Source organism: Anguilla rostrata, chromosome 5 (assembly GCF_018555375.3).
Source record: "Anguilla rostrata isolate EN2019 chromosome 5, ASM1855537v3, whole genome shotgun sequence".
Classification (NCBI taxonomy): Eukaryota; Metazoa; Chordata; class Actinopteri; order Anguilliformes; family Anguillidae; genus Anguilla; species Anguilla rostrata.
Genome location: NC_057937.1, coordinates 25,133,642 through 25,156,442, shown reverse-complemented (window position 1 = coordinate 25,156,442; position 22,801 = coordinate 25,133,642). Strand labels below are relative to the sequence as shown.

Here is a 22,801-nt window from a genome sequence, read left to right as displayed (position 1 = left end):
TATGGTTAAAAAATATGGGAAAGCAATGAGAACTAATCCCCCATTCCCTAGCAAAAATGACTCCGGTGTAATTTCAGAGAAGGCACTGAATGTATGGTGGTCCCAACAGAAAAATAATAAAGAGAAAGGTAAATATGCAGCAATGTGCGTAGTGATGGCATATAAGAGAGCAGAACACGAACTCAAACAATATGAGGGAGAGCTGGAGCGCTGCCGTAGTGAAATAGACGAGCTGCAAAGGTGTCGTAGCGAACTAGACAGCAAAAACCAACTGTTAGCTAAGGTACAGGAGGATTTGTACAAGGCTCCCCCATATTCACAAGTTATGGATGATATATCTGTAGAGCCTAGTCCCCCAATGGCCCCCATAGCAGTAGACTCGATTCCGAATCCGGATCGGAGTGAGGGACAGCCAAGTATTATTAACACAAATCAAACATACACCACTAAGTCCTTCTGATTTGCGTAGCATGGTTCGGGAATTACCCGATCTCAGAAGAGATGACCCGAACATGGCATTTTGGGAGAAAATAGCACAGTAAATGACGGTGGGGGGATTACATGCTTTCGACGTTTATGTGTTAACAAAGGCAAAATGTCCAAGTGCAGTATGGAGCGAGTTAGGGGAATTTAATAACTCTGCATGGGCATCTGTCCGCTTCACATCCACGTTTGAGATGGAGGAAGCAGTGGAAAATTTCAGGAAGACAGTTTATCAAGCTCTAGGTACAGGTTCCAATCTGTATTCATTATATCTTACCCGCCACCAACGCGAAGATGAACCTTTTGATAGGTATATTGACGAGAAATACAGTTTGTACTCCACATATGGTAATGCAGGTGACAATCCAAGTAAAGATAACCCCGATTTCCTGATGAATGTACTCGAGGGAAGTGTAGCTTTATACCGAGACACAGCGGGTAAGGCTGGTTTTCGACCGAAGGATTGTAGCGACTTAATTTTGTGGGCTGCATGTTTAAATAAATATCATAGTGGTGTAAACAAGGGGGGTGCGAGATCAGGTCTGAGGTCACATTCTCACCATAAAGCACCCCTCCACATGGCTCCGGTACAGGAGATAGCTCCTTGCAGCAACTGTGGGAGATCGGGGCATAGCCAGGCGGACTGTCTCGGAGGGAGAACGACCAAATGTAAGCTCTGTCACAGATATGGACACGTTGCCCAGGCATGCAGATCTGGGAATAACCGGTGCAGAAGATGTCACAAACTCGGACATTGGGCACGTGAGTGCAAATTCAGAAATGAAGGTCAGTCAGAACGAGGCAGCCAGCTCCAAGACATGTCAAAAGACGAACTCGTTAGATTAATTAAATCGCTTGAAACCTCAGAATAGGATACGTCGGCCCCCATTGCATCAGGTGTTGAGGTTTCGCACAAACGACCATACTTACAAGCGAGGGTGGGGGGCATATCGTGTAATATCCTCGTAGACACAGGGGCTTCAGTATCTGTTACTAACGTCCCGGGGTTGCCTTTGACTAAGAGATCCATTGAAGTAACTGGTCTGGGAGGATCCCGGATTAACCCTTTAACTGACTTCTCAACCATGCGGTAGAGCTGACTTTGACAGTGAAAAAACCTATGAGAAGAAAAAAAATCTGACCAGCATCCTGATTGGTGTGGGGCTCCAACCCCCCTTAATCAATTTGCATAAAAAGTATCTTCTTTTAACACAACTGTGTGGAGCAGCAGTTCCCGCACTTTCCCCACTCTGATGACAGAGGCAGCACTACAAATCACTCCTCAAAGATTAGGGCATAAAGCAGGAATTTGGTAGGTAAGAGATAAACCATGATGTTTTCCAGATAGAAGAGACCTTAAAGAATAGGAATATGATATTAAATATCAAAAATGTTAAAAATCCATTGTGCCAGAATTTTACAAAAACATGCTCAACCGTGCGGTTGATATGTCAGTAAAGGGTGGAAATGACCATGAGGCAGGGCAGATGTTAGCATAGTAGTTAGCATGGTAGGAAGATGTTTGAGTGGAAAAAGTGAACAAATACAATGAAATTACATTATATTACAAAACACAATATTATCCTGTTACATTACACTTGTTCCTGGTGATGGTTATACACTTTGCTTTATGTCGCTCTGGATAAGAGCGTCTGCCAAATGCCTGTAATGTAATGTAATGTAATGTAATTATATGTCAAAATATGCCTTAGTATGCACATATTAAGGGGAAACATGTAGTGCAGTGTATTGTGACCTCTTCATTGTTTCATTCTTAGCGATGGACACCAAATTTTTCTATGGCAGAGGAAAGGGTAGCAAAGCTGTGGTCCCCTTGATCCAGAGGAGTCAGACATAGAGGACAGTGATGAGGACTTGGATGATCCTGACTATGTGCCAAGGCACACAGGTGACACAGTTGAAGAGTTACCAATCCCTGAGCTTAGTGGCCCTGATACACCTCAGACAGTGCCCCCAGGAGAAAGGTAGCCAAAAATCAGCTTGTGCAGGTCGCAGATCAGGATTCTGTTACCCCCAAAAGTGCTGAGAAAAGAAAATTGTGGAGAAAAGTGGATATCACTTCAGTCAAGTTTCCAGAGCCTATACCCCCAGAAATCATTAAGGTTCAGACACCATTATTTTACTTTTCCATGCTATTTACTGATGAAATGGTGCACCACATATGTGAGCAGACAAACCTCTACTCAGCTCAACAGCTTGGATTTCCCATTAAAACAATTCCAAAAGAGATTCAAGAGTTTTTAGTCATATTGCTATACACAGGTGTGTTCCCATTCCCGTCCCTGGAGGATTACTGGAAGCCAGAGAGCCGCTTTGCTCTGGTTGCCGACATCATGCCACTACGCAGGTTCCGGGCACTGCGCAGGTTTATCCACTTTGCTGACAATGCAGACTGTGGAAACACTATCGACAGGTTCTATAAAATCAGGCCCATTTTTGACATGTTGAGAAGACAGTGTCTTCTCCTCCCAGCTGACCAAAAACAAAGTATTGATGAGGTCATGGTTGCCTACAAAGGCACAAGAGCAGGAAATCTCCGACAATACATTTCCAGCAAGCCAGATAAGTGGGGATTTAAACTATTTTGCCGAGCTAGTTCCACTGGGATTGTACATGATTTCATTTTGTACCAGGGAAAGACATCCTTTTTCAATGTCCCACAGTCAGAAGCTGAGCAGTCCATGCTCATGGGGGAAAAAGTTGTGACCACACTCTGCAGAACAGTGGAGGAACCAGAGTCAACAGTTGTCTTTTGTGACAACTTTTTCACAAGCTTCAACCTTGTGCAACTTCTGGAGGCCACCACTGGGATAAAGTGTTTGGGCACTGTGAGGAACAACCGGATGTCAGGAGCAGAGAACCACCTGAAGAGTGACAAGCAGTTGTCAAAAGAAGGAAGGGGAGCATTTGACTACTGCTGCTCAGGGGGAATTGTTGCTGTAAAATGGCGTGACAACAAATTACATTACATTACATCATAGGCATTTAGCAGACGCTCTTATCCAGAGCGACGTACAACAAGTGCATAGGTTTCATGATGTAGAGGCGCAAAAGAAACACTAGAGTGAAGCATCCTGCGTCACTCTCCTCAGCAACGCATGTGGGGTGGAGCCAGTTGGTGAGGTCACAAGGTACAGCAAGGAGGCAGGGAGGAAGATACCAGTCTCCTGCCCTGCAATAATAAAGGCCTACAATGAACATATGGGAGGTATAGATTTATCTGACATGCTTGTGCATCCCTATAAGACTCCCATGAAATCACGACGCTGGTACCTACCCCTATTTGGCTACATATTGGATGAGTCAGTCTCCATTGCCTGACTGCTGTACAAGCGAGACTGCCGCATGCTGCAAGAGAAGCCCATGCCACTCAAGAGATTTAGAACAACTGTGGCCCGCACCCTGGAAGGCATCCACAAAACCCCGGCCCGAGTTGGTAGACCACTCTCCTCCTCACCTCCACCAGAGAGACCACCACAGAAGCGCAAAAGAGATGCTGCACCCGTTGATGATGTCCGCTATGACAGTTTTGGCCACTGGCCAGCCTGTGGCCCACAGCGAGGGCGATGCAAACTCTGCCCAAAGGGGGTGTCACGGTGGAAGTGTGCAAAGTGCGGAGTCTTCCTGTGTCTAAACAGCACACAGCAGTGCTTTGTCACGTATCATCTCAAATGAAAGCTGAAAATGAGGCGAATAGGAGATTCCAAAACTGATCAGTTGAAAAATATGATCAGGACTGAGAACTCAGATACCTGCAATGGGTGTTTTTTAAAAGTTTTGTTCATGAGTTTATACTTAAAATAAAATGGCGATGTACCATACGGTGCCTGATTGTAAAGCAGAAATGACATACAAAGGAGTATATGTATACAGATGTTTGTTCCAAATCGTAGTTAATTATATGTTCAATATGAAATATGTAATCAAAATGAACTCAATGATACCTGGAATGAATATTTTTTTTACAGTTTTGTTCATAGAAACAAAATAGTGCCTGATTTTAAAGCAGAAATGCCATATGACGCAGTATATGTCAATATATACAGATTTGTGTACCTAGCCATTGTAATTGATGGGACATTTACAGGCTAAAAACATGTTGATGAAGTGTAAAAAAGACCAATAAACTGTTTTAAGGTTTTAAAGAGAGATTAAAGTGATTGTGTTTCAGGAAAAATGTTCAGAAATATAGCAATTTGTGAATAGCATCTTTTACAATAAACTGACATCTCAACCGTACGGTAGAGGTCTATAATTTCTAAAAAAGGGGTCAAGTTATGAAAAAAACTGTTAGACATTGTTATTTGGTGCTCAAGTAATAGGTATTTATGGTTAAATAATTTTTTCATCACCTATTTCAATGAGTGACAGTTAAAGGGTTAAGGCATATTTAACTAAACCCATATTATTTGAAACCGAACACAAATTTTGGATAAGCCGGATTTACTATTGCAACAACCAGACAGAGGGAACTATTATGGGCATGGATATGTTAAATGATTTACAATGTCAATTGAACTTAGGAGATTCCCCAGCATTACAAATACCTTATATAAATATACTACAACAATTGCGCTTGTTTACGCACGATGTAGGGAAGACTTTGCAAGCTGTGCAGCGATACAAGTTACGGACAAACTTCCAGGGCCTCCTGAGGTGTGGGCGGTAGACAAACTTGATTGCGGGCGCATTAAAATGCCCCCTGTTAGAATCACAGGTAAACTACCCCCACTCACACGGCCGTACCCAATAAAAGCAGAGGCTATAGGCGCAGTTAAAAAAACGATTGAGGAACTGATGAAAAGGGGAGTGGTGGTAGAGACTCAGTCAAAATGTAATTCACCAATCTTTCCTGTAAAGAAGCCAGATGGCTCATGGCGTCTTACTGTTGATTATCGGAACATCAATTTGCATGCAGACAAGTTAACACCTATAGTGGCAGATCCTAACACCATCCTTTCCACTGTTCCAAGTGATCACACGGTATTCTCCGCTTTAGATGTAAGCAATGGTTTTTGGTCTATCCCTGTGGCCGAGGATAGCCAATTTTGGTTTGCTTTTACTGTTGAAAATAAACAATATACATTCACTAGACTTAGCCAAGGCTTTCACAACTCTCCGACCCTGTTCCATCGTGCGTTAGCTGATGTAATTAATAGCCTCCCTGAAATTAAATCATGTGTGCGTCAATATGTCGATGATTTATTAATTTCGTCCAGAAATATGGACGCGCATTGCAGAGACCTAGATGTTATTTTAAAACATCTGGCAAAACATGGTGTGAAGTGTAACCCACGCAAAGTACAGATCGCACAAACAGAAGTCCTTTATCTAGGGTATATGGTTTCACAGGGTTGTAAGAGAATGACCACAAACCGAATTGAAGCCATAATAGAGTGTCGGCGACCTACTACAGTACGAGCGCTACGCAAAATACTTGGTCTTTTTAATTATTGTCGGACCCATATACCCAACTACTCAACAATTGTTCAACCGATAAACGACCTATTAAAGGGAGCGGGGGGTCCACATGACGGGATAGAATGGTCGTCTGAGTGTGAGACGGCTTTTTCCATTTTAAAACAAAAACTTTGCACCTCCCCCGGGTTAGGGCTCCCCAACCCACTTGTGCCTTTCACACTATATACTCATGTAAATACAGGACACATGGCGGCGGTGCTTACACAAAAGCATGGGGACAGACAAAGGCCGGTTGCATATTTCTCCTCTAAATTAGATGCAGTTGTAAAAGCGATGCCGGACTGTTTACAAGCTGTTGAGGCTGCCTCCATTGCCTTAAATCAAGCGTTGCCGTTAATTAGCACACAGGAAATTGATGTTGTAGTCCCTCATTCTGTTCTGTCTATTTTGTCAGGAAAAAGGTCGACAGCAGTACACGTGGCTCGATGAACTCGATGGGAAACAAGTCTTCTGATGCCATCAGTACATTTAAAACGTATAACTACGTTGAACCCAGCTACCCTATTCCCAAATCCTGATGAGGGACAACCTCATCACTGTTGTGTAGAAGGGGAAGGTAATTTTGATAACCACAGGGTGAAAGAAATCGCCATTCAGGGCGCATTTGACCTATATGTTGATGGTTCATCTTTTTATATAGATGGAAAAAAACACACGGGATGGGCTGTGTGTACACAAAACGGACAGTTAGTGAAACATGGTAGACTGGTGAATCAGTCAGCACAAGTTGCGGAATTATGGGCTTTGGCGGAAGCGTGTACAGTAATGGGAGGGAACAATGTAAACATATACACTGACTCACGTTATGCATTTGGAGTAGTACATGATTACTTGAACTTGTGGGCTAACAGGGGATTTCTTACCAGTGCAGGATCACCAATACAAAATGGGGGAATGGTAGAAAAATTGCATAAAGCCATTGAACTACCAAAGAATGTGGCTGTAATTAAAATTAAAGCTCACACAAAAGGTACAGACCCACACTCAAGGGGAATAGGTAGGCAGATGAATGGGCCAGAAAGGCAGCCACAGATGGAGAAGTAATAGCTCCCATTGCAGCTTTGCAAACTGCCCAGTTATCCCCCAAAGAAAATGTTTTACAGCTAGAACAGCTGCAACATGCAGCCCCAAGGGCAGAAAAATGGCTGTGGATGGAAAACGGGGGAAAGCTGGGGGAAGACAACATATGGAGGGGTCCAAACAATACGGTGATCTTACCAGCTGTTTTGATGAGTACTATGGTTAGCTTATATCACTCCTTAGGACATGATGGAGCACGGCGCATGCAACATCGGATGAAGCAAACATGGTGGCATCCAAAATTAAACACTAACATCAATGACTATGTCCGCAGGTGTATCACATGCGCTCGATGCAACCCCGGACCAACCATCAAAGTAAGAATGAGACAACAGCCCAGACCAGGACAACCGTTTGCCCAATTGCAAATTGATTTCATCGGTCCTCTACCAGGATGTAGGGGAAAGAAATATGTGCTGGTGCTCATTGATCATTTTACTAAATGGGTAGAAGCATTTCCAACAGCGCACAACACAGCAACTGACGTAGCAAAAGTGCTATTAACCGAAATAATTCCAAGATGGGGTTTGCCATGTGCTATTGACAGTGATCAAGGTACTCACTTTACAGGAAAAAATCATTAAAACAGTATGCCAAGCACTGGGGATTAAACAAAAGTTTCACTGCCCTTTTCATCCCCAAAGCTCTGGTCTGGTGGAACGTGCGAACCGCAGCTTAAAAAACAAACTAACCAAACAGTTGTTTGCAGGCACTGGAGAAGACTGGGTTTCACACTTACCGGCTGTACTTCTTTCCCTAAGAGCAGGCCCCACTAATCCTGAATCACTCTCTCCTTTTGAAATGCTAACAGGTAGACCCATGAGGACTCCCGGGGATTTGTGTATTGCAGGAGGAGAATTGCATGTGATGGGAGATAGGTTGCTGGAATATGGTAAGCTTTTGTCTCAGTGTGTACCACAGGACCCACGGACAAAACCGGATCCAGTGACAGACCTGGAGGAGAGCCCCGCAGTCCAACCCGGAGACCAAGTCCTGGTGAAGTCCTTCCAGAAAAAGACATTCGGCCCTCACTGGACTGGACCACATACTGTGTTACTCACCACCCCATCAGCTGCCCGCTTGACCAGAATACCAACATGGATTCACCTGACTCGTCTGAGAAAGTACACGAGTCCAACACAGCATGAAGCGCAGCTCAATCCTTCTTCTCCACAAAGTACTGGGAAGCCTGTTTGTGTTAACACACCTTAAGGCAGAAGATATGCGGATCCGCAGTTCTCAAATGTGCACCAACGCGAGTGGATACAGCTGGACTTGGGACCATACCTTTAATCAAACTGGATGGAGATCTTTCCAATGCAATGAGGACATATGGAGAGTTGTAAACTGTCAATTGTGGGGTTTGAAAAACTCAAACTTCTGGACAATCTGTAATTGTGAGAAATTGATTTTCTCACCAGAACTGTACACAGGCCAACCCGAGGAGGATGGGTCCCCCCTGCTGAGCCTTGGTTCCTCCCAAGGTTTCTCCCCTTTACTCTAGGGGAGTTTTTCCTTGCCACTGTTGCCATGTGCTTGCTCACTGGGGGTATAGGCCTGAATAGGTTATGGGGAATATGGCATTTAGCACCATATTCCCAAATACAAAATGGGGGACTGATAGGTTCCCTGTTTTAGTTACATGTATTACTATATATATATTAGACTGTATGTAGTGTATTGTGTTTCCTTCTGCTACCATGCTGTGTCTGTAGTTTGCATGCCTGTATGTCTAGCACCTCTGTAGTGTGTCTCCGTATAACACCTCTAGTGTCTGCGGCAAGGAGGTCACATTCCTATGCTAAATGGCTGCGAGGGTCCCCAGGAAGGGACAAGACCATTTGTCCCCGGTCCGCCACTTAACTCAACCTTTTGATGTGTATGACTGAAAACTGTATATCTAGACACCACACAGTGTGATGGGCAGAGATTCTCTCAGCGCAGCGCCCGAGTGTGCTGGGTCTGTCTCTCCCTTGCGCATTGAATTAAACAACAAATCCTCTGAGGAAACTTTGTCAGCGTGTTCTTTATCGTCCTGCATTTGACTCCACGAATAAGGGCAAAAATATCCTAACAAAACTATGTTTTATCAAATTCTATTTGGTATGAAACATATTTCATTCAATTTCTTGAATTTCCCTGAATACGTCCATACCAAACATGTCAAGGGGATGTAATATTATGGTGCAGTTGTCATGAAAATACCCTTTTGTTGAACCACTTTACATGCAATCCATGTTATTACTACATAAGGCATAATACAACAATATAATGAAAACATGTGCATGGTTTGTAAGGTTTTACGGGGTTTGTGAATATGATAAACAGACGGTTTAGAGTCCAGATCCAGAAAATAAATAAAAAGTGTAATGACAGAGGGGCCCACATAAGGGCACTGTGGTACTCTCAAGAGTAGTTGCCCCACCATTTTGCCAGAGGCCTGATGATCTTTTCACCCTTAATGGCCCCAACACACACACCCCCACAACCATAAACAAAGAGACTGTTCCCCTTATCTTAGTCGTGTCCAGATGGCAACATTCCAGAGAGCCAAATGGCCGGCTCATCCATAGGAAGTCAGAGTAACTTATTGTTTTATCACACGTCTCTCGGGTTCTTTGAAGTACAGGATGAGTCCCAGCGTGCCGGCTCGTTCAAATGCCAGCCTTTTCTGGGTCCCAGTTTGGCTCCCTTCTACAGCTTGATACCATGGGAAAATCCAAGCAACTCAGACAAGACTTCAGAAAAAAATAATGGACCTCCACAAGTCCGATTCCTCCTTAGGAGCAATTTCCAAACAACTGAAGGTACCACGAACATCTGTACAAACAATTGTATGCAAATATGAAAATCTTGGGACCACACAGACACTGCACCGTTTAGGAAGGAGGTACAAATGAACTGCCAGGGCTGAACAAACTTTGGTCCAAAATGTTCAACTAAACCCCGAGCCAATAACAAAAGAACTGGTGAAGGAGTTGGACGGATCAGGTACCAAAGTATCTATATCCATTAAGAGAATCCTACATCGCCATGGCCTGAAAGGCTGGCACACAAGGAAGAAGCCCCTACTCCAAGACCGGCATAAAAAAGCCAGAATGAAGTTTGCAGGTGATCACCAATACGAAGACCTAGCCTTTTGGAGGAGTGTTCTCTGGTCAGATGAAACAAAAATTGAACTGTTTGGCCATAATGATCAGCGCTATGTATGGAGGAAAAAGGGTGAAGCTTTTAATCCGGAGAACACCATCCCAACTGTGAAGCATGGGAGTGGCAGCATCATGTTGTGGGGGTGTTTTGCTAGAAAAGGAACTGCTGCACTCCAGAAAATAGATGGCATAATGAGGAAGGAGGATTATCTAGAAATACTGAAGCAACACCTCAAGACATCAGCTAGAAAGTTAAAACTTGGTCGCAGCTAGGTCTTCCAGTAGGACAATGATCCTAAGCATACCTCCAAAGTTAGAACAAAATGGCTTAAACACAACAAAGTGAAAGTATTGGAGTGGCCATCACAAAGCCCTGACCCGAATCCCATATAAAATTTGGAGGCCCACAAATCTGAGTTACACCAGTTCTGTCAGAAGGAATGGGCAAAAATTTTGTGTTTGATTCAAGTTAAGCAATTAAATGGCAATGCCACCAAATACAAAGTGTATGTAAACTTTTTACCCACTGAAAAACTGATATAGCACATAAAAGCTGAAATAAATCAGTCTCTTAGCTATTATTTTGAAATCACCTCTTGTGGAAATAAAGTAAATACCCTAATTGACTTAACGCAGGAAATGTTTTGACTAAACACGGAATGTGTGGAGTTGTGAAAATTTGAGTTTGAATTTCTTTAGCCTAGGTGTATGTAAACTTTTGCATTCAACTGTACATGCATGTCCGATTCTCATTGTGCAAAGGATTCGACTAACGTAACAAGGTTAGTAAAATGTAGTGCTTTAATGACCACAATGAACTTTTTCAATCAGAAAATTGAGGCTATTAGAGACCAGGGCTGCGTTTCCCAGAGTCTCCTTAGCGCTACGTGCGTCGTAAGGTATACCTTAAGCTCTTCCTTTAGGTCTCGAACTGTTTCCCAGCGTCTCCTTAGCTAAGGTATGCCTTAATTAAGGTATACCTTTAAAAGGGTGGTCTGAGGCACTCGTAAGCTGTCCCTTAGCGATGCGCTTCGGGGTTTCAGCCTTATTATGCCAACATTTTGCTTTTCAAATCGACAGTTGTACTACAGTGCGCATCTAGTAGCGCATCGGCATGTGAAAATGAGTTTAATATTAACTTTACGAAAAGTAATTATCCAATCAATGTGTCTGTGCATAGCACGTCGTGAGAATGTTGTCGTTTTACCTGTCTATCCCCATCATGATGGTAATTAAGTATAGGGCCTATCCATGATAATAATCCAATTTGCGAAAAGAAAAAAAAAGTTTTTTTAATTTATACGTAGTGGCGCTAACTTAGGATATGGCTTTTCTGACTGCATACCCTGTAGAAATTAGTTTGTTTGTGTGTGAGTCAATGATCACACTGACTTGGAACAAACCGCCGGTTTATTAAGAATATAAAACTTGTGTGTGCAAAACCAACGTTGAGTGAGTCTACTTACATGACCGAACTAGAGCACGTTGATTGGCTTGGCCGTAAACACACATACAGGTACGGTGGCTCCTAATGAACAAACAGGACAAACGATCTACATCCCTTTCCTTTAGCTCACACCTCCTATATAAAACAAAATAGCACTGGGTAAATATCAACATTACAGAACATTTATTTCTTACCATGTTGTTTTACGATTTTCAGTAAACAACCCAATAATGATATTCTTGGCTGAACTTAAGACTATCCAACAGCAAATCAAGGTGGATGAACATATCACTTTAACAGGTAGGCCAATTCATAAGGCATACCCGGCATAGAATTAATCATGATCAATTTCCACAGACGCGCTTTTGCCTTTCACCTACGATAATTTTTGCACTGCAGAGAAAAGTCCGCAGGAATCAGTGGATATGCTGCTACAGTTGCCTATATATTGTGTGGCAAAAACAAATTTCAATAAGAACAAAATAATTCACGCATATGTTGCCAATATCCTTTTTTCTGGGCTTTCAAGAAGTCCCAGACTATGACTTATATGTCCCGATTGATGCTCTTTATTTTATCTTTTGTAGCCTACATGTATTTATTGAAACTATCACAAGGTCTCGTTTTGACTCTTAAAGAGATTAGCAGATGATCTTTAGTAGGCATAGCTTCCTCTTCTGCAATATTAGATTAATGTATAATGATTATGACAACACTTGTTATATTAAAACGTCATTCATAAGCCTTTACAAGTGAGACAATCTTTTCGCTTGGCATCGATTGATAAACTTTTCAGCACCACAGTGAAGTCCAGCTCCAACTTACGACGTACCTTTGGAAGTGTCCCTTAAGGCAACTGTTAAGGTATAGTTTGGGATCATACCTATGTGACAGGAAACAGTTTGTCAAATTAAAAGAAGAAGAGTCCAGCTCCTCAATAATGAAATACGGTATTCCACAAGGATCAGTACTAGGACCAGTACTCTTCTCGCTATACATGCTACCACTTGGCAATATTATCCGGGCACATAGCGTAGAGTTTCACTGTTATGCGGACGATACACAGATTTATATTTCAATGAAACCTGGCGAAGCACTGCTGCTTTCACGGTTAGAGGCCTGTATTGTAGATATCAAGATTTGGATGCTTTCAAATTTTCTGCTCCTAAATTCGGATGAGACCGAAATGTTAGTTTTAGGTCCCAAAATATTAAGGGAGAAATTGTCTACTCTCACCTTAAACTGTGATGGTTGTTTGGCTGAACCTAATATGGGCGTTAAAGACCTTGGTGTCATCATTGATCCTGATCTATCTTTTGACACACATATAAAAAACATATCCAGAATTGCCTTCTTTCAGCTACGCAACATAGCTGAAATTAGACATTTCCTGTCAGTTGGGGATGCTGAAAAATTGATCCATGTTTTTGTTACGTCTAGGTTAGATTACTGTAATGCCCTGCTATCTGGCTGCCCTAATAACTCGTTAAAGAGTCTCCAGCTTGTGCAGAATGCAGCTGCTCGTATCTTGACCAGAACTAAGAAGTGTGAGCACATTACTCCAGTGCTAGCGTCGCTTCACTGGCTGCCCATTGAGCATAGGATAGATTTCAAGGTTTTGCTCCTGACTTTTAAAGCTCTGCATGGATGTGCACCTGTGTACATAACGAACCTGCTCCTACCTTATAAGCCCACAAGATCACTCCAATCCCAAGACGCAGGTTACTTGGTAGTCTCAAGAATTTCCAAAAACCTAAAAGGTGGTAGGGCTTTCTCCTACAGAGCCCCACTACTGTGGAACCGGCTTCCAAAATTTCTAAAGGAGTCAGTCTCAATATTTAAATCTAGATTAAAAAACGCACCTCTACGCTCAGGCTTATAATCAGTTGTAGTCTGGAGACAGGGTGGGAGAAGCCTGTAGTCATAGAGCTTTGTGGGGTGGCAATCCTTTCCTTACTGTCACCTGTCAATCAGCTGTGACCCGACTTGGGCTGGCTCTTGATAGGCGGGTATGGTTGTCCATCCCTCATGACTGCATGGGCTCTCCATCCTTGTCCTAGAAGCTATGCAACCATATCTTGCTCCTGGCAGGGTCCCCCCAATGCATACTACTGCCACTTTACCCACTGTTATATTGCAAATTCCCTAAATGCCGTTTCTACCCTCTTCCCCATGCTGCCGGCGAGGCTCTTGCCCAAATCTTCGAGAGTGCTTCGAGAGTCGTCTGGTCTCCCCGACCTCTGCGGTCCAGCCCCTCTTTCGTATTGCCTCCACCCTGCCCACATCTGTCGCCACCTGCTGCTCCCCATCACCGCCACCCAGTCCCACCCATCATCGGAGCCACATCATAAACCCTATAAAACTGACTGACATGTTGGTCACCAGTCGACACCCTGAGCCGACCAGAGGAGGATGGGTTTCCCCCTTGAGCCTGGTTCTTTCCGAGGTTTCTTCCCATCTGCCACAGGGAGTTTTTCCTTGCCACTGTTGCCTTAGGCTTGCTCCTGTGGGGGTTTAGGCCAGGGTTGTCTGTAAAGCGTATTGTGACAACTGCTGTAAAATACACTATACAAATAAAATTTGATTGAATTCGATTGAATGTGTTCAGATAGTAAGATGAAAAATACAGGGCCAAGTTACTTGAAATAATTTAGGAAACACTGGGTAGCAGCATTGCTTTGGAATACAGCATGTTTAATCTATGTTAGCTAAGATAGGCAATTGTTTCTTGTAACTTGGCCTAATTTAGATATCAATACTTTTAATGGCAGGCCTAGATTTTGCATGTCTTAATGATGTATAGTGCTTGCTATGTAAGTAACTTGGCATTTTTGTATGTATAAAACACATTTTTCTTCAGATACTATATTCTCGTGGACAAATTCTGCCTACCACCTCCCTCTCCCTGTACTTGCTTTCCCCATGTCACCTCTGGCAGTAGCAGGTCTGAAAGATTATAGAAAATTACTATCGAGTGTATTAATCCATTTATTGAGGCCCATTGATTTAAGTTTTTGCCAAATTCCCCAGCCCCATCAACATGTCAAACATATCCCACAATTTTGCATACCACATTTATTATTTAAAACCATTCCTTATTTATAAGCATACTAAATAATACTACATTTTCTTTGCACATCAATCTAAACGTCTTCTGTTTAGCCGGAGGCATAGCAAAATAAAACAAATTTGTAAAACAACAACCTCAAGAACCTTTTTGCTAGTGCGTAGAATTCCATATTCCATATTTTTTTTAAAATCTGGGTATAGCATTCACAATGATGCTTCAGTGTTTATCTGTTTACTCATTCACTCTTGTGGGAGAAGCTGTCAGTGTCATCAGTGACCATCATTCTTACAAGATCTCTTGAACCATTTACAACCATATATAACTTAATGTTAAACAAATGTCACTGTCATTATGGTATGTGTAATGTTATTATTTATACGGATGGCAAAATAAATCTCAGATTTGTCATGTATGAGCATCGGTAAGAGATAATAGGCTAGCTAACATTTTCATAGTTTAGCTTGAGCGTGAGTTGACTAGTAATTTTCTTTCTCCACACTTGTCATATAGTTGATGTGTCACTGACTATTAGCCCCTTAGTTAGATCCTAAGTTTTCCAGTAAAACTAACCTGCGCTGCGTTTCCGAGTTTCGATGTACCTTAACGTTTTACGAAGGTTTCTAAGGTATACCAGAGAGAAATAAGATGCCCCTCCTGTCAAAAATAACGATTTATCGATACCACGCCCCATGCCCCCCTGATATGATCCGATTTTCTATGATATCCATACAGTCAAGATTTGATTGATTAGTTTTACCTTTTGGACTCTGCTATGGTTTGGTTGGTGAGGGAGAAGGGTATGGGGAAAGGGTGGGGGTTGTGGCTGCTGCAGACATCATGTTCATCAGGGAGGGGGGGAGTACCCCCGTCACTTAGTTTTTAGAGTGTGGGATGTGGCAGGACAGGTGTGGGTAGCCTGTGGAGCGCGGGTCCTGTGGTAAACGGTAAATTTCCCACAAGGATAATGTTTTATGTCTTTTCTTTCTCTGAATACAGCCACAGCCCTAAAGTGTTTCAACAAACAACTTGATTAGAGTCTATTTCATAATATTACTCGCATTTTAAGCCTTTAAAAAGGGGTTTAAGTGGAGATTGCACACGTTAGATACCATATAAGTGTGTATAAAACATATTGAATAATTACACTGATCTTCATAAAATGTATTAAAAATATTTTTAGCTAAAGCTTACATTGACATCACGTGTTGGTACAAATGGATGTTTATGGTGTGCTCTAGCTTCTGTGAATCCATGCAGAAGGCACAGGCATCCCTGCTTTTCCAACGGTGCGAGTGCGCTGATGGTTTGAAGGCACAGGCATCCCTGCTTTTCCAACGGTGCGAGTGCGCTGATGGTTTGAAGGCACAGGCATCCCTGCTTTTCCAACGGGGCGAGTGCGCTGATGGTTTTATAAATGAAAAGATAATAGGGATAATAGGGTTTTTTTTTTTATACACCCCATGTCAGAAAGAAAACATGGGGATACTAGCTACTTCATTTTTAAGTCTTTAAAAAGGTTTAAAATTGTGCACGTTAGGTGCTATATAGATGTGTTTGGTATCTATAGGTTGCAAAATATTTGAACGAGGTCAAAATCTTATTGAATAATTATACAGGATTTTGTAAAGCAGTGTATTTCAAACTACTGTTTATAACTAAATATTTTATTTTTCATTGAGACACCGCCCTAAAAGTGTCAAGGGTGGGGGTTTGGGGTTACACACCATCCATAAATTAGGCCCCAGGACCCTTTACTTTGGAGAGAAGCAAGAATGGCTGGAGTCGACTTTTACTCTGCATCATGTGAGTACCCACATTTATTTGAGGTTCTTTTTCTAATTCTCTGAAATAAATACACTTAACGCAAAAGCCTGTTAAAGCTAAAGTTTTTTAAAAGTTTTTTTTTTAAACAGATACGCCCAGCACTCAAGTCATGAACGAAGGTGGGTCAGCAATTTGCATATGCATTAACAACAACACTGTTCATGGGCCCTCCTTTTGAGTTTGCTTATAAAACAGGATGACTTTTTACCAGTTCTAGAGATCTTGACAACTGATGAAGAGCTGGTGCCAAGTCTACCAACGAATCCACAAACACCAGAGCAAGTGCGGATCAATCCTGCCGAGGAGAGCGCAAGCTTATCGACACCTACACTTATTTGTAAGAATCCTTTCTTTAAACTGTTTAGTATGTTGGTTGAAGGATTTACAGTTATTTACAGATATTCTTCCTTATACAGGGCCAGAAGAACCAGAAAAAACTTTTGAAGAGGGGAAAAAGTCTTTTTAGCGGTGAGAATTATTTCAAATATCTTTGTCACCATATTGTTGTTTTGTATGCAATTTAGACAAAAAAAAAATGAAACTATTTCCACAGAATCAGGTACTGAGAACCACGTGGCAGAGAGGGCCTTGGGAGAAACGGTGGTGAAACAGATCACAGCACAAAAACCTATACAGATTGAAGAGTGCGGTAAGTCTATTAAGAACTTGTGGTACTTGAAAGTTTTTTGATGAAAAGTATGGTTTGAAACTAAAGCGGCTAAATATTGGTGCTTTTCTGCAGTAACAGCTGAGGAAACCAATCAACAGACCAGAGAATCACACCTCCAGGAGCAAACAGTTGAGGAGGCCCCTGGACACAGAGAGGACGGCAGCGCTGAGGAAAGAAAACAACAGGCCCGAGAATCACACCTCCAGGAGCAAACAGCGGCCCAAACAATTCTCCAGAAGCCAGGGGACACCGAAAGACGGCCCTTCAAGGTCCCAGCCCATTTGGAAGCTCTGAAAATCTTCAATCGTGAGTTACATTTGGCTGAACAACGTCTCGCGGTGTTGAAGGAGTCTGAGTCTCATCTGTTTGAACAGTGTCTCGCAGTGCTGAAGGAGTCTGAGTATCGTTTGTCAGAACAACGGCTTAAGGTGTTTCAGACAATCTTTGAGAAATATTAGAAATGGCACAGAGGCAACAACCAGAGCAGTTAGGCAGGGCACACAGCACAGAGAACATTAACTCACAAATTTTACATGCAATTCAAGCTATAACTCAAAACAACAGCCCACAAGCTGCTGAAAACATTCCAAATGTTTTTATAAACCCAAATCTGCTACAGCTTGTTAACAATATTAACCATGACACTAACGACATGCATGAAATGGCTGGTGATTACTTTGATCGGTTGAACGAGGCTTTGGCAAACCTTACCGCCGGTGATGGTGCACTAACCCCTGCAGCAGACTCTCTTGGTTTTCTGAACGATGCTTTAGAGCGGCTAAACCAGGAAGGGGGGAATCTTAATGAATCACCACTAACGCCTACCTCTGATAACCCACAAGGTTCTGACGATGTGCATGCTGCCGCTGCTAATAGTAATGATGATGATGATGGTGTGGTGACTTGTGTTCCTGACATGGTAGTGGTGCAAAGGCCCTCCTTTAATTGTGTCGAAATTAGGCAACGGTTTAACTTTGCATTCTTGCACAACGTGGACAGCTATGAGGACTTCTATAATGTGTTGCTAAACTTACTTGATCATGTATTGCATAGAGCTATGCAGCTGGCTAGACCCAATGACGTGATTCAGCTGGAGTTGCGTGGTGACTCCCTGTCTGAGGGTGTGTCCATAATTGCTAATGGCGCTAGTGTGGATCTGGACACATTTTTGGGAATGGTTGGGGATCTGGTTCAGAGCAATTTTGAAATCCTTTCTGATGATACATTGGAACTGGTGGTTCAGATAGTTCAAAACCCAAATGGTGGTACCCGTATAAAAATAGCCACATGTCTCAGAAATGAGGTTTTAAGAAAAAAACTACGGCATCTATTTGTAAGCCACAACGTTGAGAATAACCTCTGCTTTGCCATTTGCTTGTCTCAGATGTTAAACCCGGAATTCACGTTAGAGCAGGTGGAGCAAGACGCCATACATTTGCAGACGTCTGTAGGCCTGGGCGTGCAGGATATGGTGTCTTTTTCAGACATACAAAAGTTTGAACAACTGTTAAAGGTCAAAATTGTTGTGTGGTACCGTAATGCTCAGAATGTCTTTCGCAAATTTCAAACAAACCCAGAGCCGCATCCAAAAACCGTGTTTTTGTACCTAGAAAACGAACATTACTTTGGTATAAAGTCGTTGAAAGGTTTCTTAGGCAGTGCGTACGTGTGTGATTACTGTTACACACCTTTCACAGCAAAAGCTAACCACCGATGCAAATACTACTGTAATGTTTGTTTTAGTGCTGAATGTTCTTCGCACCCTTTAAAATCGGTAAAGTGTAAAGACTGTAGACGTATATGTCGGTCTGCCTTTTGTTACACAGCACATAAAGTCACCAAAATGAATAATGCTACATGTAAAATGAGCGCCACATGCGACACACACAAGTATTGCGAACAGTGTGGCAGGATGTACATCATCAGTTCTAAAAAACCTGTACCACATCGTTGTAGTGTGCGGCGTTGTGTCAACTGTAATGATGAGCTGGTTGCTGATAGTAGACATGCTTGTTACATTCAGCAAGTCAAACCTGAACAACCGAGCGAGCGCTATGTTTTTTATGATTTTGAGTCCCGACAGGATGACGGTGTACACGTCGCTAATTTTATATGCTGTATTGATTTTAACGGGGCGCGTTGGACAGCAGCAGGTGACGGTTGTGTGGAGGCCTTTACCCGTCGGTACCGTACCCCGAAATACAAAGGGTACACATTTATTGCACACAATTCGAAGGGTTATGATGGCTACCTAATCACGCAACACTTAATTAAACAAGGCGTCACACCATCCATTATAGCTCAAGGCAGCAAACTGCTTTGTATCACCGATGATGCATTTGAACAGCGGTACATAGATTCTCTCAGCTTCCTCACAATGAAGCTGAGCGCCATGCCATCGGCTTTAGGCTTTGAAAATGCCAAAAAGGGCTACTTTCCACACTTTTGGAACACCGTCGCTAATCAGAATTATACAGGCCCGTACCCACCACCTTTATACTATGGTTACAACACCATGTCAGAAAAGGAGAGGTCTGAGTTCATGCAATGGTACGCAACCGTATCTGGAAGGGTGTTTGACTTTCGCAAGGAGATGTCTGAGTATTGTATTAATGACGTGGTCATTTTGCGGGAGGGGTGTCTGAGATTTAGACGCGAGGTACTCAGCTGCACCGGTCTTGACCCTTTTCAGGGTGTTACAATAGCTTCTGTATGCATGAAACAATTCTGCACAAGTTTTTTGCCCAAAGACACACTGGCTATCACTACGCCTGACAATTACATTCTCAAGCAAAAGTCTTTTTCAACACCGGCAATTCAGTGGTTAGAATATCTGAGCCATCGTGACAATGTTTTCATACAGCATGCTTTGAACCGGGGGAGGTTAAATTTGGGCCGTACTTTTTAGACGGGTATTCAGAGGTGGGGGTGTACGTACAGCCTTTGAGTTCCTCGGCTGTCTGTTCCATGGTTGTCCTCAGTGTTTTGATGCAAACACCATTAATCCGCTCACAAAACAAGATTTTGGCTCCATGTATCGAAAATCTCAAGAAAAAATTGATATTCTGCGTAACACCTACAATCTGCATGTGGTTGTTTTGTGGGAGCACGAATGGGTGAGACTAAAAAAGGAGAGCCCCGAGGTACAGACATTCCTGCGTTGTTCTGATTATCCAGAACGTCTGGAGCCACGTGATGCTGTTTGGCGGTAGAACTAATGCTCTTCGGCTTAAATATAAGGTGCAAGAAGATGAGCAGATACATTACTATGATTTTACCAGTCTCTACCCTTTTGTGAACAAGACTAAAGTCTACCCTACAGATCACCCCACCATCATCTTCCGTGACTTTGAACCGATCGAAAACTATTTTGGTCTGATCAAAGCCAAAATATACCCACCTAGGGATCTTTACCTACCCGTGCTACCTTACAGGGTGTCTGGAAAATTAATGTTTCCCCTCTGCAGGTCCTGCGCCGTGTCTGAACATCAAGGCAAATGTGTACATTCTGACGAGGAGCGTTCTCTCACCGGAGTCTGGTGTAGTATCGAACTAGCCAAGGCTGTTGAGAAGGGGTACCAGGTTGCCAAGATTTTTGAAGTTTGGCATTTCCCACAGCGCTCTGATTCTCTCTTTAGCGGCTACATAAACACCCATTTAAAGGGTAAACAGGAAGCCTCTGGGTACCCTTCATGGGTGTCTAATGATTTGGACAAAGATAGATACATGCAGAGTTATTTGGAAAAGGAGGGTATACATTTAGACCCCAGCAAAATTTGTGTCAATAAAGCCAAAAGACAAATTTCTAAACTTTTTCTGAACAGCCTTTGGGGTAAATTCGGTCAGAGAACAAACCAAGTTAACACCGCCTTGATCCATGACCCGGAGCAGTTTCTGTTGTACATGTTTTCCAAAGAGTATGACATCTCACATTTTTCATTTATTACAGAGGATGTGGCCCTTGTGTAGTGGCGTTATGCCAAGGGTTTCTCAAAACCACCCAAATACAGTAATGTGCTTATAGCGGCATTCACCACCGCTTACGCACGCCTTGAGCTTTACAACCTCATGGACAAATTGCCTGACAGGGTTCTGTATCATGACACAGATTCTGTAATCTTTGTGAGTCGGCCAGGTGACTGGGTGCCTCCGCTCGGGGACTTTTTGGGTGAGTTGACGAGTGAGCTGGACACCGGTGACCACATTGTGGACTTTGTTTCAGGGGGCCCGAAAACATATGCTTACAGAACACGGGGAGGTAAAACATGCATGAAGGTGAAAGGTATAACACTACATCATACTAACATGCAGGTTGTTAACCTTTCATCCCTCACTGATTTGGTAGATCACTATGTGTCTCACAAAAATGACCCCGCCAAGGAAGTCGCCACAACCACGCAACAGATTGTTAGGGACAAAAAAGGTTTCATTCTCAGGAACCGCACAGTCTCTAAAAGATTCCGTGTGGTTTACAACAAGCGAGTTTTGCTCCCGGACTTCCAGACATTGCCATATGGATACTAAACCAGTGTCAGAGGGTGAGGGTTTTGACAGCCGCCTACAACACCCCTTTTCCTGCATCATTTCAGGCCCTTCAAACTGCGGTAAAAGTGTTTTTGTTAAAAGACTGCTGGAAAATGCCCATAATGTGTTGTCCTCTGTGCCTCAAAATATTGTGTGGTGTTACACTTGTTGGCAACCGCTGTATGATGATATACTTTGTAAAATAAAAAATGTACAGTTTGTAGAAGGACTCCCTGAATCTTTGACTGATGAAACGTTGCTGCCTTTACACAAAACCAATTTGATCATCATCGATGACCTGATGGAAACAGCCAGCGAGAGCACAGAGGTGGAAAAAGCTTTTACCAAGTATACACACCATAGAAACTTAAGTATTATATATTTAGTACAAAACCTTTTTTTTCAAGGTAAAAAGAGTCGCACGATAAATCTTAACGCCAACTACATTGTTCTGTTCAAAAATCCTCGAGATAAAATGCAAGTTATTATTTTAGCGTGACAAATGTATCCTAGACATTCAAAGTTTTTCCTTGAATCTTTTGAAGATGCGACCAGAAACCCTTACGGTTATCTTTTGGTGGACTTAAAAGCGCAGACACCAGAAGAGTTTCGCCTCAGAAGTGGTTTGTACCCTCCAGAGTGGCCCGTGACTTATGTACTAAAGAAAAAGTAATGTCGGCACGTATTAAACGGCACTGGCCGCTTTTAAAAGCTCTATTTGAGGGCAATGCGCCGCAAAGACGTGCCATTTTACAGTCGGCTTCTCCGGAACTCATAAACACAATTTGTGAAATAGCTCTCAATGTTTTACGCGGTAATATACCCCTAACGGATACTCAGCTGAAAAAATTAAGGAAACAACGATCGAGGATTAAACTACTTGCTAACAAAAAAAAACTCAATCAAAAAGAAGAAGAAAGTCATTAATCAAAAAGGGGGATTCCTTCTACATTACATTACATTACAGGCATTTGGCAGACGCTCTTATCCAGAGCGACGTACAACAAAGTGTATATCCATAACCAGGAACAAGTATGACGAACCCCCTAGAG

General features: G+C 42.6%; 2 long non-coding RNA genes across 2 annotated transcripts; both read left to right on the top strand.

Annotated features, from left to right (window-relative positions):
• The first annotated feature begins 15,374 nt into the window (after positions 1-15,374).
• On the top strand, positions 15,375-17,014 carry LOC135254995 (uncharacterized). The gene is made up of 3 exons (XR_010330026.1): positions 15,375-16,674; positions 16,767-16,892; positions 16,972-17,014. It is a non-coding gene; the product is annotated as an uncharacterized LOC135254995 (long non-coding RNA).
• Positions 17,015-17,091: 77 nt separating this feature from the next.
• Positions 17,092-18,113, top strand: LOC135256108 (uncharacterized). The gene is made up of 2 exons (XR_010330379.1): positions 17,092-17,204; positions 17,298-18,113. It is a non-coding gene; the product is annotated as an uncharacterized LOC135256108 (long non-coding RNA).
• Positions 18,114-22,801: the final 4,688 nt, after the last annotated feature.